Source organism: Varroa destructor, unplaced genomic scaffold (genome assembly GCF_002443255.2).
Source record: "Varroa destructor unplaced genomic scaffold, Vdes_3.0 BEIS01000007.1, whole genome shotgun sequence".
In the NCBI taxonomy this organism is placed as follows: domain Eukaryota; kingdom Metazoa; phylum Arthropoda; class Arachnida; order Mesostigmata; family Varroidae; genus Varroa; species Varroa destructor.
In genome coordinates, this window is record NW_019211460.1 from 9,538,385 (window position 1) to 9,553,758 (window position 15,374).

The 15,374-nt window shown below is 39.4% G+C and overlaps 2 protein-coding genes across 24 annotated transcripts in view; one reads left to right on the plus strand and one right to left on the minus strand.

Annotated features, from left to right (window-relative positions):
* Positions 1 to 2,620, minus strand: part of LOC111253830 (uncharacterized) — a 48,740-nt gene extending 46,120 nt beyond the window's left edge. The window contains exons 1-2 of the transcript XR_015316426.1: positions 2,483 to 2,620; positions 1,728 to 1,895 (exon numbers count right to left, since the gene is read on the minus strand). The gene's annotated coding sequence lies outside the window, so the exon portion shown is untranslated. The remainder of the gene's footprint in view (positions 1 to 1,727; positions 1,896 to 2,482) is intronic.
* The window catches only part of LOC147754286 (uncharacterized), a 120,624-nt gene that overhangs the window by 24,017 nt on the left and 81,233 nt on the right, over positions 1 to 15,374 (plus strand). The window contains exon 3 of one of the 23 annotated variants that reach the window (XR_015316444.1): positions 7,034 to 9,703. The exons of the other annotated variants lie outside the window; for them this stretch is intronic. The gene's annotated coding sequence lies outside the window, so the exon portion shown is untranslated. Of the gene's footprint in view, positions 1 to 7,033; positions 9,704 to 15,374 lie in introns of those variants that run through there. 23 annotated transcript variants of the gene reach the window in all.

The following is a 15,374-nucleotide window of genomic DNA, read 5'->3' on the forward strand; positions in this document are numbered from 1 at the left end:
GGGTTTCACATTCGACTTCTCGATGTTGTTGAAATATGATGTTTTTCGTCTGGCGTATCTCTCTTTCTGTCTGCGCATTTCGCTTGTAAATATCTACTTTAACCAAGCACGAATTAGCGATCATCTTCGAGCTCGAGCCACAGAGAATAGAAACTTCCGTGTAGTTGAAGTTAAAGCAGACGCTGAGAGGAGAGACGGAAGGCGCAGCAGGATTTGCTGTCGGTGAAACATTATTAGAATCGACGCCATTCGAGTGTTGCTGTACGAGCAGACGCTTTTAAACTGTATTTCTAGTACACTTAGACATGCAGAAAGGCGGATGCCGTTGGCGATTGACGCGAATACGGTCATGTACTGGAATGGTAAAAACTGGGTTATAACCATTCCTATGCATATTGCAATAATACGGATGATGTATGCCTGATTATTGACAAAAACGTCACGACGAACGACGGCTATCGTCCTTGAAATAGCAAATAATGATACGACATCAGCTACAAATATAGTAACAAAATTAAAATGCCGCTATTTTACAATGCGGCTAAGTAAACATGTTCGGGTGCCCAGAATTTACATATAAACAATTATGTATTCAAAAAATCAATGTCATATGGGACAAAGACCATATGGCGGTAATTAGCTTAACAAGCAGAGTGGCTCCTTCGAGAAGAGACCTGTGTAAATGTTTGGTTAAAACCTGTTCCGTGCACCTACATTTATCCTTAAGTAGGGAACTAAGCTTATTTTATGAGATTCGTATCGGCAATTATTAATCAGGTAAAAAGAGAAACACTATATCATTTACTAGGACTTACTGATAGCGTTCTTGTGAGAAGATATTCTATAATTTCAAATGGGTTAATGATCCAAAGTTTCATTTCTTAGATAGTAGGAAATGTTTCACTCATCTACTATGGGACGACGAATGAAATGCGAAAAATACGGTGTGATTTTTTATGGATTATTTATGTTAAGTCGAATATAAAAAATGGTCCAAACCTTTAAATGGGTCGATGTGGAGAGAAACTAATATATTTATAATTATAGCAATTTTATTATTATTAATTATAGCTATGATTTGTAGCGAGTAATTTTAATAGCTCTTTATGAAATTCGTATTTGCTTCAATTTCTACCACCATCACCAGTAGCGGGAAATCTCATAATAAGGACAATTAATATAGGACCGTATTAATTTTCGCTGGAATTTTTCTTTGGCCACTTAAAAACTGTGCCTTACATGTCATCATACTGAATTGTACCTCACACTGTAGGAAATATGTGATTGTACATGATGATCTATAGCAAATTTTCCGTGCTTTACAAACTTAGCTGTTTACTTTCATCAGGATTTGAATAAGAAATTTATTTTATGCCTTGTTGCAAATAAATATTGCTAAGCATACCTGGATTCCGTACTCTTAACAAACAATAACAAGCTTTAAACAAGTAAACGTGATTAAATGTTTGATAGCAGACTTGGGGTTTGTTATGACTTAGTTACTTTAATCATATATCGTCCGGAACCTTTACAGGGAAGATGGTACGAATTAACAAAATCAATAGACTTTAAGCGCCCACACTCTGATACGATATATCTAATGAGAAGCGTTATGAGAAATTCTTACGCAGCCAGCACTTAAGTTTGACGGCTGATTATTTTTATGTAATTCTCTTATCATCTGCCTGATAAAGTTAAGTCGAATTGGATACGGGTTGATTGCATACCTCTGATCTACCGATGCGGAGCGAAGCCCAGTTAAATGGTTTTTCGTGCCCATGTGCTAAACGCACATTCCTGAGGTAAGCCAACAGGAATGCCGACTAATTGACTTGCACAGATCAAGCCCATCCCCCAGTTTTGTCTGCTTTTAAAAGTTCCATTTAAAGACACAGCTGAAATGTGGGGTTCAACCGAAATCGGTCAGTTAGTTAATGAACCAATCAAAGTTTGAACATGACTGAAAACGGCAGGGATACAAAAAAAAAAAAAAAAAAGAATTCAACATGAATTTTGTTTTTCTTTTTCATCTCACTTGAAGTTTGCCAAGTCTTTATTTGACTGTTATGTTAGAAAATTACATCCTTACCTATATTTTCACCGCCTAACATTGGTTATTGTTAACTGATTGAAAATCCTAAAGCTCACATACCGCAATGCAAGTTATAGGAAACGCCTCATCTGAAATTGACGTGGGGCGCATTCTTACCCAGCCAAGAATGCCTTGTCAATACGATCGAAAGCTACAAATTTACTTTCAGGTCACGAAAGAGTTACGCATTAACTTCAAACAATTAGAAGCTTCCAATATTGAAATCGAACAATCTATTCGATTGTAGGTATATCGATTCATTAAAAGAGAAGGCGCTAAGAAGTGCCAAGCTTGCAAGTGTACCTTTATCAACACCATTAATACTACCATGTGAAACGAGTTTCTGTTTCAAGAGAGTTCATGATAAGTGTTATAATTGTAATTGATTACCTTCACAACGCCAGATGATTTTTGTTGACCGCTTTTTTTTTGTCGAATCTGTTGTTCGACACAAGTGTTGTCGTTAGTTAAAATCGTTTCTTTTTTCTATTTATCTGTATGCTCAAATTTTGAAGGAAATACTTGCTGTCAGAACAGATTTACGATAACAGACTTGTAAAGCAACAGGAAGCTTTTGTTACTGTGGCAGACGACGCTCACTAGCAGACGACGTATTGGTTTCTCGGAATGTGACAAACAAGAAATTCCTGAACCAGCAATTAGATCAGGCAGCCCTATTCCTCTGGCTAGAATCCTAGCCATTTCAGCCACTCACGAAAATCTGAAGTACATCTTTTCAAAAACAAAGTCGTCTTCCCAAACTCAGAAGAGAGGAGGTTACAGCCAATCATGTATCATGGAGTAGGCAAACATAATGAACTATATTGCGTCGTAGCTTCGTTGCACGATTCTTGTATAGTCCCTACATAAAGAGAATGAGTAGACACACAATCTATGGTAACAACGAGCTTCACCAGGTTGTACTTCTGCAGTGGCTTGCGTTACCTGGACTATTGGTTTCGTGAAAGTCTTGCAGCGCGAGACTATAGAAAAAAAATCTAATTTTTTGCGTGAACCCATTTCTGCGTATATATGCCATTATTTCGATAGTTTCGAAAGCTTTTAAGCTTTTTGTCGTCATCTATTTGGATGACGAGGGCCATACTATTGTTTATGCAGCAAGATTCTGCCCAGAACGACTAAAGTTGCAAAGCAGCGACCGAAATTCTTGCCAAATAATTATGGCTCGATTCTAGCTTTACTAGACGACTATTTCTTTTGGTTCCCGTCAGTCACGTTGATCGTCAGTCGTCGCTGTTGGCTGTGCCTGGAAAACTTTCTTTTGGCGTCACTTCCTTCAGCACTATGTTCCGGTCGAACGCTCGCTTGTTAGGCAGGTATGGACACGTTGCGGTGAACAGACCCGCGCTTGGTGAGCGCTCGTCACCCTTTCGATTCTTTCCTATCTTTGATTCCAGCCCCTATTTGCCCTCTCGAAGCCATTACTAGGCCACTGCTCGTTTGCCGGTTGGTCGGACTGTGGTAAATAGGCGTTTGAGCTTGTTGTAAAGTAATCGTCCAAAGCAGTGACAGGTAAATAACAACTTATATATCAGGTGCTTACTGGAGCTGATAGATTTCCACACTGCGTATAGCATCGTAACCGGCTCTGCCAGCCTTAACAGCCCCCGATTAGGCACCCCCGAACGATAAAACGGGCCAGCACTAGGACCGAGCTGTACCTCTGGAGAGTATCAGGAATAAGAGAGAGCGAGAGAGAAAAGAGCTTTCTTTTAGTCAGCCTTTTCAAGCTGCTTGCACATCGACCTCCCACAGCCAACTGCCCAGCCTGGACCTTCGACTTTGAAGTGGTGCACCGTTCCGCAGCTCGTCAAGCAGAAACAATAGAAGAAGCCACTGGTTCTGCTATTACAGGCCAACAACTTGTTGTTAATCAAGAGCTCATGCTGGCCTAGTGGATAACACCTGCTTAAGATTTCCGGGCTTACTGCTCGTTCGTATGCTGACGTAGAGGCCAGCCTCTTCAATAGAAGGTCGCCAAGTCACATAATGGACGGCAACCTTCAACATATGAATTATTACTACGTCCGAAGGATGATGTCGTACGTTAGACCATTGTGAGATAATAAGAAACCAAAACAGCAAAGAAAAGTGTTATCGGAATATAATAAACATCTTGTGACCCTTGAAAGATCGATCAAACAGTTCAAAAATAGGGTGGAATTTATTATATGTATGAGAGTTTTGTCAGATACTCGTCTATATGTTGGTTTTATAAGCATTCAAATTTTAGGCTGAAAAATTATAGGGCGAAAAGAATTTCCTCTGAATTTCCTACTAGATTTTACCTGCGAGCTTCTTCTTGCGTCCGCCACTATGTAGGTGATTTTTACGGCTGTTAAATTGTACAGTAAACGGTAGCCCACGGAGACAAAAGTGCATGCTGAGAAAAAAAATGAGATTATACTAAGTGCAATGCATTAAGTGCCGAACCCAAAGGTTTTTTAATTAACATTATTGTTTATCAAAAGGATTTCCGAATGGTACGTCTTTATCCAACCCTAGATTCATAATATTCGTTATTTAAAATAACATACTTCGCATAAAATATATTGTTATTCAGATTAGGCATCCTACAATGTAATCGCTTTGAAACGGACACCTAAGCTTGTGCTTCAAAGGCTAGGACAAGGTCCCAGTCTCAATTGATTTGGTTGTTCAGTAATCGATTTTATGTTATTGTGCCTATATAGTCTATTTTACTAGCTGTTCTTTAGGCAGGACGCATTTCACAGTAGCAATTAAAAGCTTAAAGAACCAGAAGGTTGACAAATTTTCTCAAGTTAAGCTCCCTTTATACGGCGGTTCCGAGCAATGTTCTAACTATCATGTAGCATCGCTCGTTGTAAGCTCGTGTAAGCTTTTTCAAATTACTCGCTAAATGCTGGTCCATAGTGTCCTTAACGCGTAAGTGCCAAAAAATCAGATCATGACGGTTCAGATATCACTGTCAGTAGGTGTATCGTTTTTGTCTACTAGCTTTAAGGACCGGACGAGGACCCCCTGAGCCTTTAGTGAAAAATCCAAACATTGAGAAATACGATAAATATAGAAATTCCTATTTTTGAATTTATTGCATCAAGGGTTTACTCTGGCCCTTCGAACATCGACAGACATCCAAGCAGTCCTGTACAATAATACCTCCCTCAGATGATGCAGCTGAACGTCAGCTGTCGAAAATACCGCTTGGGAATATGTGAATTTAATTATTGAAGACCTGTGCAGAGCTTCTTTTCCTGTAATAAACATCTTTCCCGAATTAAATACGTTTGTTATTTTATCGCAGAATATCCGGTTCATCACAAAACGTAGAGATATATCCCTCGCGCTTTACCTAAGCGAGATGGATAAGTTGCCTGCAGTAAAAATAAATGCTGGAACTAACTTCGGCTACATGTACTGTGTATGATTAGGTAACACCGAAAACGATTGTAGGGTTATCAATTAGGTTTTGAATTTAAAAATATGAATAGTAGAATATGTCCTTATGAGCCGCGAGTGTTAGTAATCGTTACGCTTAGCTAACTAGGGTTAGCCAAATTGGCCTCCATATAATAGGTGGATCATTTACTTAAAGCAGTCAAACGCCTATGCTTCGCTTGAAACAGTCGTATCTTTAGTCTGTTCAATTGGGAAAAATAAACAATATTAGAACTGGTCATTTAGTATAATGTAATAGATATCCCAACGAGCAATGGCTGTTGTCCATATGAAATCAATTGGCGTCACGTCTGCACGGTACCTTCTCCAAGGATATCTCTATTATTTTTTGTCGCTTGCCATCGGTTTCGAAAAGGAGTCATATGCACTTTATGAGATGCCAAAAACAGTTATCCTGAGAGCCATTAAAGGTTTCAAGATTGGTATGGCAACAGTTCATGGGAGACTCAATACCTACGAAAAAGTTTCCCTGAGAAATTGAAGTGCTGTCACTGACGAAAGCTGCTTGAATACAGGCCTTCGCCGTCCATTGAAGTATTTGCTATTTTTGCAGCTGCATTTGTTCTACACGAACTAAGGAGAAATAGCTAGCATCGAAGGCCATACCAAATAGGTTTATTCACAGATCCTGTTACCCCGCTATTGGCCAAAGGCCTTTAAGTGCGATTCGCATGTTTGTATCATTCATAAGTGCAAGCCCTGTACGTCATCGGTATAAAGCTTATTGACTTTTCGCCCAATAAACTTGTTAAATAAGTCATACTACAAACGATTGAACACAAATTGGTGAATGAACAAGATCCTTGCTGACTACCCTTCGGCTAGAGCGATCGTTGCGACTGTATCTGGCGTTATCCGAGAGTTTTTTTTTTTTTCGAAAGAACCTTCGCGCGAACGTTCAACGTTCAACGGTTAGTGCTTCTTTAAAGCAACAGGCCACCTGTGGCCGGAATACGACAGATCAGGTTCAAATTCCATGGACACATAGTATAGGCATACAAAATTAAATACAACGTCTCATCAACAATTTTTCTACGACACATAAAAATCGTTACTTTCACGAAAACTCGTTAGCGGTATGTCAGTTTCACAAAGTGTGATATCGAACACAATCAAGTATCTAGTACGAAATATAAAGTATAATTAGTGAATAGATTTTTTTAACAGACTCCTATGGATTTAAATATTAAGCTACGAAGAACGTCTCTAGCAGCTGGCAGTATAGCCTTCAACCACTTCTGCTAAAGCCTTTGCTAAAGATGTTGTTCTGCCATATCTGAAGCTAAAGAGGACATCGAGGTTTCTACCAGGGCTTGATTTGCGATGCGTGCAGTTTACGCAGTATCACCTAGCTTATGATCGGCGAAATCTCAATCGATGTCCAAAAATACAAAATGTGCTGGAAGCTCCTGCTAACCCATAATAGTGCAAAGTAGAAATGTTTATGAGAATAAGTTTAAATTGTTAAATGGGTTTCAGCTAAGTTATTCCACGGTGAGAACATGTTGTTCCAGGACAATATGATGATGATGATGATGATTCCAGGACATGTTGTTCCAGCCATCTAAGTCAGTCGACTTAAGCGTTATGACGTCAGTTGGCCTCTTTTGTGATCGAGAACCAGGCGGTGGTGAGGGCATGTTATGTTGCGTGACACTGTAACCGGTATTCGCTTCATCATCTCAAGCCTTCCGTAGAGGCGTATATCGTTGTAGGCGACAAAAAAGGGAAACGGTTTGTTCGATAAAAAGGCTTAGTTTAGTAGCCGTTATAGTTTCAGTGGTGTCTTTCAGTTCAGCGTGCATTATTGTGCAAGGCGGGACGTCAATCGTCATTTATAACCGCACCTTTGCCAACAACACCTATCGTATCCCGAAGTGTCTTGGGAAAGAACAAGATCGTCAAAAATGGTGATTGAAGACCGTTGATTTTATCAGAGCATATCATTGCAAATCTGGGAAGTGATCATTTGAAAGTTGCATACCAAAAAAAAATGCAATTTTATCACCTTTGAACAGTTTTGATTGACTCTATGTCGGGCGGAATCGTTAGCGTCGTGGACCAGTGATATCCAGGTATCAAGAAGACTCCCAGCTGGAACCTTTCGATTTAAGCTTTGAATTTAGCCGAAGTTACATTTGATCAATGTTTTCATTTATACAACGGTATCTATAGTAGTTACAGCGCCTGGTAATAATGCCACGTATCGCATAACTATTTATCCGTGAAGCAGGACGTTTTTCGAAAGACACTTCAATCTACATGAACCCACTCCTGTCTGAAAAGCTAAACGAGTCGAGTTTTACGAAGGAAAAAGCACCTGCTATATATATATATATATATATCAATTATGAGCGAACCAACAACTCGACATTTATTCTTATTTCCATAATATCTCAAGTCAACAACAGTATTTTTCCTGGTTTTCCAATGCGTATTATGTAAGCATCTTTGAAATCTCTAGTAACTGATCCATCAGAAATCACAGAGCTCAAAGGGTAACGATCAAAACAAGTGTGCGAGAAATATAGAGAGAATCATACAATGATTATTTATAATCATCTGATTTAATTTATAGAATTTTAAGAAGAAATTAGTAGTTGAATCTAAATAGTGTACGTCATGGTCCATTAAACCAATAAGTTCTTTATTTAATTCAAGATCTCTATTGGGAAAAATTTTTGCTTGGAAAACCTTTTTTCTTTAGGTACGTAGCTTATACTCGTTGTTGTATACATTTCGAAAACTGAGACAACTTTATATTACAACGCTACTATATGTCTTCAGTGTATTTTCATTAATATTTGCTTAAATGTAATGGCTTCCCAAAAATTCCGGTCATCCTGTTATTTCAGGCATATCTGCCTAAATCATTGGGCGGAAAGTTATTGATTGAATATTGATTAGCGATAAGACATTTTTAAATGAAGCGACGGAAATAATAAACGTTTCTAGTAAACGCGTTTATGTGACCTAGATTCCCAACGACTAAGTGATCTATAAGCCTTTATTTGGCATCTTATGATTGATTTATTGACTGTGAAGGGGTTTGAGAGCGAGGCGGCAGTGGCTTGCAATGAATTGCGGACACTGACAAAGTGAGCCAATGTACATGATGGCGGTAATGCGTATACTCTTAATATTAATGAACTTGCACTTGTGCACAGATCCGTACAGACACGTACACGAAGGGATACAATACAGACCACTGGGAGAGGAGTCTGCTGCGATGAGGTTACGTGATTGCAGGTTCAAGGGTAACTGCGTAAGGACTGCCTGAGCGCCCGCTTTAGCGGTCCAAAGCACGCTCCAGCCGAAAAAGATCGATCTAATTAGTAGTGAACACGCAGGACGCAACTGTGACCTTGACCTGCAGAGGAAGGGAAGCTGGTCATATTCTATATATGTACGTACATTTTGTATAGTTGGCTGTGCAGAAGCGTGCAGATTTTGAGTTAGATAGGCGGCTTTTCCTGTCTACCATCAAGTTGCTAGTCTATTTCACTTATGTGCGTGTCCGTAAGTTAGTTATTATCTAACGGATAAATTAAAGTTGTGATGATTCTAATGGCAATTCATAATGGAAATGTGTAACAGTGATAGGGGCGATTCGAAAATGCATTCATTCAAAGCCTTTCTTCATTCCTTATTGATTCATTCTACACAATTATCGCTGTTACAAAGGAAGCGGCGAGGTTCGTTTCGTTAATAAACCCATAATATTGATGTTTATTGACTGCCACGTAGCTCGTTTATTCGCCACAAATAGTTTGCACTTAAATAAGTTGATTTTATTCATTTTCCTCGACACTAAGTCATTCTCTGTGGGAATTATTGAAAAGCCTTAATGTAGGAAGTTAAAGACGTGCAACATGCTTGCAGAGCAAAGGGCCAGCGGTCAACGTTGTGCACCTTTCAACACGTATCGTACAAATCTGTCGTCGTTCGTTATGGTCGCTAAGTCCATCAAGCTGAGCTCATTCAGATACAATGATCGGCATCAACACAAACCAATTTTCAGTAACGAGCCCCACATAGGTATCCTTGAAACACAGGAAATCTATTCTGCATTGCAATGAAAATATTCAGTAATCCAAAATCCTACACCTGTAATACTAAATATTTTTTTCTTACTTAAAAACAATAAAACACACGTTCTTTTAGAACTTTCAGTTATCGTTCTCTTTCTACAATATCATGGACAACCGAATCAGTCTGTAATAAAATAGTATGCTTCCAGGCTATGCTTCTGCGTTCTATGCTATTTCGAAATTCTAAATACATGATATATAAAAGTAGCAAACCTAGATAAATATAGCGGCTCAGTTGCTAGTTGGACAAGTTGCTTGATATTGCGGTACAGCTGAATATAGGAACAACAATGACGTCATCGAGATAGAGAACGCCGTCAATTGGACAGGGAGTACAGGGAAACAACTAAGACCCTAGCTATGGTAACAGTTTGGAACGAGGTAGAACTAGCGTCGGCAATCACTTCCTTCTAGAAACAGCCACACCGGCTGATGAAAGCGGCCGTCTTCTGATGTCATCAAGCCGTGCGTGATAATACCGTTTCAGGCTCAGTACTTACACAGACAGTTTTCTGTCTTACTTGTTTTCTTTCGCTTTTCTCCGGGCCGCTGTTCTTTTCGATAAGAAAATAAGCCAACAAACAGTACGTTGGTCGTTTGCTAGCTGTTTTCGCTCATAGCTGAATCTAGCCGCCATTTATCGCTTCGTGGGTTCCCTTCATGCTAAGCCTCGGCACCACGTAGGCGCATCTTAGTAAATGGCATCGACCAAATGGCAAGAACTATTTTATTTCCATGATTTCTGTTCCCAGGACGGCGGCGAATGGCGGGAAATTTCCTAATAATGACCATCGAGAAAGTATGCCCGCCTATGTGTAATAGCATAACGATATGGAAAGCAGACTACCAACGAGTGTTTTTTCTGCTAGGGGCGGCGCTCTGTCGAATGGCTGGTTACAGTGGATATCGCCATTGTTATCGCTAAGCGAACCGTTTGAGATAGCGGAGAATGGAACTATTAACAGGACGAGGTAGATTGACGTGAATCAACGTTAAGCAAATATAGGATGTATGTATCGGTAAATGACAGCATCGTGACGCTAAAATAGCAAAGTTAAATAGTTTGTGGGTATATAAAAACGATAAAAATGAAGTAAGAACATAAAAACCAGGTTTTTTTAAGACTGGGTGGACTCGCTTGTATTTTAATATTAGCTTGATGCGTTCGCCATTTTTTTTTTCGTAACTTGTTCGCATCTCTATATTACATCATGCGCTTCAGAGATACTCCGACCTATTAGATGTACTTGGGTACAGCCTGCCTAGCCATGAAGCAGTAACAAGGAACACCTGAAAAGTACACGTTTATAAAAATGTTCTAAACATACTGGCGCGCATCTTCAATCCTTGGTCTGAAATCTGGTTTCCTGGTTCGCATTGACGTTCCACGCTCATAGTACTTTGCCATAGCGATGGTATCGGTCACCGAAGATTGGTAGATGCTTATCTTTATAACGATAGATACCTTTAAAGATTGTTGTTTTTGAGGGTAGATTGCTCGAGGCGGGAAATCCGGCAGCCCGCTCCTCCTTATGGCAATGGGGGGCTTATGGATCTGATAGGAAAGTGGTACAAGCGCGGATCGTACGTACATTAATGTTGTGAATGAAGCTGCATTTTTAGAGAACGGGTTTGGCTCAATATTTGCAGAGTAATTTTTAACAAAGCCTAAAATCGAGGCGAAGATACTGTCAGGGTATTTGTTTTCTTTACATATAATATGTTCGTTCTTGCTGTTGCTAATAGCGTTTATAATAATGGAATATTGATGAACTTTTTTGCTGAAAACTAATGTGTCACGCTAGGTCTTTTTAATTGTTGATTAATGGGGTTCCATGGTTAAATAATTCCAGGGTTGATTAATTAGTAACGCGAGGAGGTAATCAAAATCTTATGAGCTTAGGGTATGATTATCCTAGAAATTGTCTCTTTTTTCAGGTAGCTTCTGCGTTTAGTTTTGTAGTTACTTCCCTAATTACATTGTTCTGAAATTATGAAACAAATTTTTCTGAGTGAAAGGGGGCGCGGGGGTAAGGAAAGGCCTATTCGAAACCACAAACTGAATTCTGCTTGCAAACCATAGTTATTGTACTCTGGTAATAGTGGCACAGTAACATATTTCTAAAGGATATGTATTGTGCGGGCTCAAGTTAGGACGGAGGCATTCATCATGTATTACAAGGTAACTTCTCTTGTGTAGGATTTTTTGCTACGATTACTGGGAACTGCTATAATTACAACGAAATATCTGAATCATATTTATATATATCCACTTAACTAGCAACCGGCAATGCCCTGCTTTTGCTAGACAATATTGGAATAACGTCTAAATAGACAGTGACATTTGCGATACGCTTGCTGCTAGCAGCGTCCTATTGGATATTTATATAGAATAAATAAAGCAGGCCGTGGGGGGCTTGTATCCAGGCACGACCTCCTTTCCTGTAAAACGAAACATATGGCAGCGATTTTATCCACCAACCAGTTTCATCCTCAAAAGGCGCAAGGATTTTATAGTGCGCTAAATATTTATCGCTATAATTATTCATTAATTTTATTAAATTAAGAATAAATCGCTAATCAACGATACTTAAAAGAACTTACTAAACGATGAAAATTTGATTAAATTCATGGCCTATTCGTGAGGTCAGGGGTTCGGGCAGCATCCCATTGTAATTAGCTGCATTACTATATAGGTGCCTAATTATTTGTTTCCATTGTTCTTGCAGAACAACGTAAGTCTACTTTTATTATTAACAATTCCATTGAACTGTTTTGTAGTAATATTTTTAGCAGTTGTATGACGGATTTTCTAACCTTATATATTATTTCAAAAATTTAAAATAAGAAACCTACAATGGTAAGCTACTCTTTAAACAATTTCATAATTAGTGTAAACTAGACAAGTTTTCCGAATAAGTTATTTTTTGCATGCATTTTTGGTAGCGATGTGCTTGTTTATTGGCCAGCTGCTGATATAGCAGTAATTAATTACGACTAAAACACCAATGGCCTAGTTTATGGTTTATACATATATCGAGAAAAATATGTTTATGTCTAAGTTTATTAATAACTTAGATACTTCACTCCCTATGTATCGTAAAATGAAAAACAGTTAGTTGTTTTCCAGCCAAAGATTCTTTATGTCTCGGTCACTATCACGCACTCTATAGCAGAGCTAGCTCCCAACACGCGGTCTGTCGACTCCCAGATTCGAACCTAGATCACAACGTGTTTCAACAAACACGCAAATACACAACCAACTAATCTATCGCTGGGACAGCGTAGGATCCCTAAGGCGAATATCTTTACCAATGAAAAGTTATATGAAAACTGACTATTGTTACAATGACTCCATCTGAAATAGAAAGAAATTTATGCTATATTATATATCCTCCTTTTCATTATGTTTCCTCGTTTTCTCTAAGTGACCCATTATACATTAGTAAGTTATCTCAATAAGCGTAACCAGAGCTCAGTGACATTGAAAGTGTCATCTCAATGTGACCTCCTATTTAAACGATCCTATCGCTGTCATCCACGTTCCCGTGTTCTCGAGTTGATCCAACTTATCAGCCTTTATGGCCATATCAAACATGATTAGCTTGGCGTAAGCCCCCATTCGTTTTTTTTTTCTTTTTTTTATTAACGATGGCGTAAAAAAGCCCCAGCACCTTAGCGGACACTTACAGGAGGGTGGTAAAATAGAATTACCCGTTTAGTGGATTCCTATTCTGATCCATTCTCCATCGCATCACGGCTCAAACTGATCACTACATACAGCGTAGGTGCTCTTTACGAAGGCTGCCTTTGATGTCCAGTATCAGTTTTATCATTGGCGTAACGTCTTGTTGGATCAGATGTTATTTGGTCTAAATGTGGTAGCAGCCGTTCTTCAGTTTAAACACGCTCCTAGATGGCGTAACAGTCACATTAGCTACTTGAATGCCAATTTTATCGTCGTTTGTTTAAGTTTTGACTTTTCCACAACTGATAGACAGATGCCGCTAATTGACGCGTACGTAGATAACACGTAACAGAATCACCCATAGGTGTTGGGAAAAACACGAAAAACACGAAAGTGTTTCTGATGAAAACCGATTTTCTAATTGGCTGCAACTTCCTCACTGTTTCTCCGGTTCGAAATCAACCAAATCTCAATGAGAATGCTCCTTGTCAACGGCGACTCTTGTCAAGAAGCGTACATTAAGGCTAACATGGATGGTCAGGTGGATGCCGCCTCTTGCAGGAAACACAGGAAACCACATATACGACGTCAACATGACAGCCATATCAACCAACATCCTGCCAAAATTCCTTCTTTGTCTTGCAGCTGCTCTTGTTGACATTCAACGTCGCCAACCACAGATCCATGTTATCAATCCAGTTTTAGGTTATATTTACGTCAAGTACATCGAGGTACGGTAAGATATTATCAGAAGGACATAGGTTAAAATCGTAGTTGTTGTAGAGTAGATATACATGCGCTTTAAAGGAAATCAAAACTAAAAGTGGAGCTTTTTCACTTAAACTTAAATTGAAATGAAAATTATCGAATTTAAACCTAAAAACATGTAAGTCAGGAACGTTCCAAGGTGACTTTACAAGTATTCTAAAAAACAATTTGTTAATTTGTAATTAATTTTATTTAATTAGTAGACACATTGCGTAGTAAAGTGGAGAACTGATGACAACACTTCTGTCATAGTGCTTCCCTCTTATTTTTGTAATTCTAACGCCTTAACAAATCTACATGAGCAGCTGCAATAGAATACATACGTCAACCAGAACACCAGACTTTTTGGGCTCTTTAGGTTGCGCTACAGCTGTGCCGGCGCCTTCGTTGCTGAATGCAGACAGGCTTCTGTCCTTCCGATGGTCACGAAAATGAAATGTGCCGCTGGGGAAATCAAACAGCGCATTTGCTCGTAAATCTGCGTCCGTTAATCGGTTTGCTTATTGGTGCCATTGTTTCAGCCACGGCCGTTTCTCTTTCGTGTCGAACAGGTTTTCCCTCTCCGCTTCTATTCTTCTTAGAACTTTCTCGCTGACCCGTCCTGTTAGCTGTGTCCTGCGGATTAGCTTTGCTCCAACCCTTCGAAGCAGTCAAATAGACCTTGTGAAGGTGGGACCATGAACGGGGAACGACGCTTCACTCACCGCAGATTTCTACTGTCGCTCTGCAAATGCCCCGGAACGTGTATTCGCTGCAATAAATAGTCTAACGTCTGTTTTCTACCTTTGAAGTATTACTACTGCTGCTTCTGCTGGTGCAAATGCCAAAGATCCATTATCACCGATTTCTGTCGACGCCCGTTAAGTGGGAATGCCCGACCAGATTAGCTGTGAGCCTTTCCGAGAAAACGGATTCAAGGGCAATGACAGCTTATGGAAGTGGTCGATTCCCAGTTGGTTTTAGGGTAAAGGAAAGCTAAGTTTTTGTTGCTTGATTATGTTCTTAAAGAGCGCGAAAGACTGTGATGTCAGTGTTTTCTGTTTCTGGTTGGCCGTACCGATATGTTGCAGCTTAGTATTACACGGGCGCCTATTTTGTTCTAGAATAGGAGACATAGGATGTAGCGGATGAAATATACATATAGAGTCTGTAGTGAGTTACTCCAGCAGTGTAAGGCCACGAGTTAAAAAGTCCACACTGTTTTAAGTGAGAGTGTTTCTTGTAGAGCGGGGATCATGAACCCTTCGCTTCAAGCGTGGTTTACGTGTTCCTG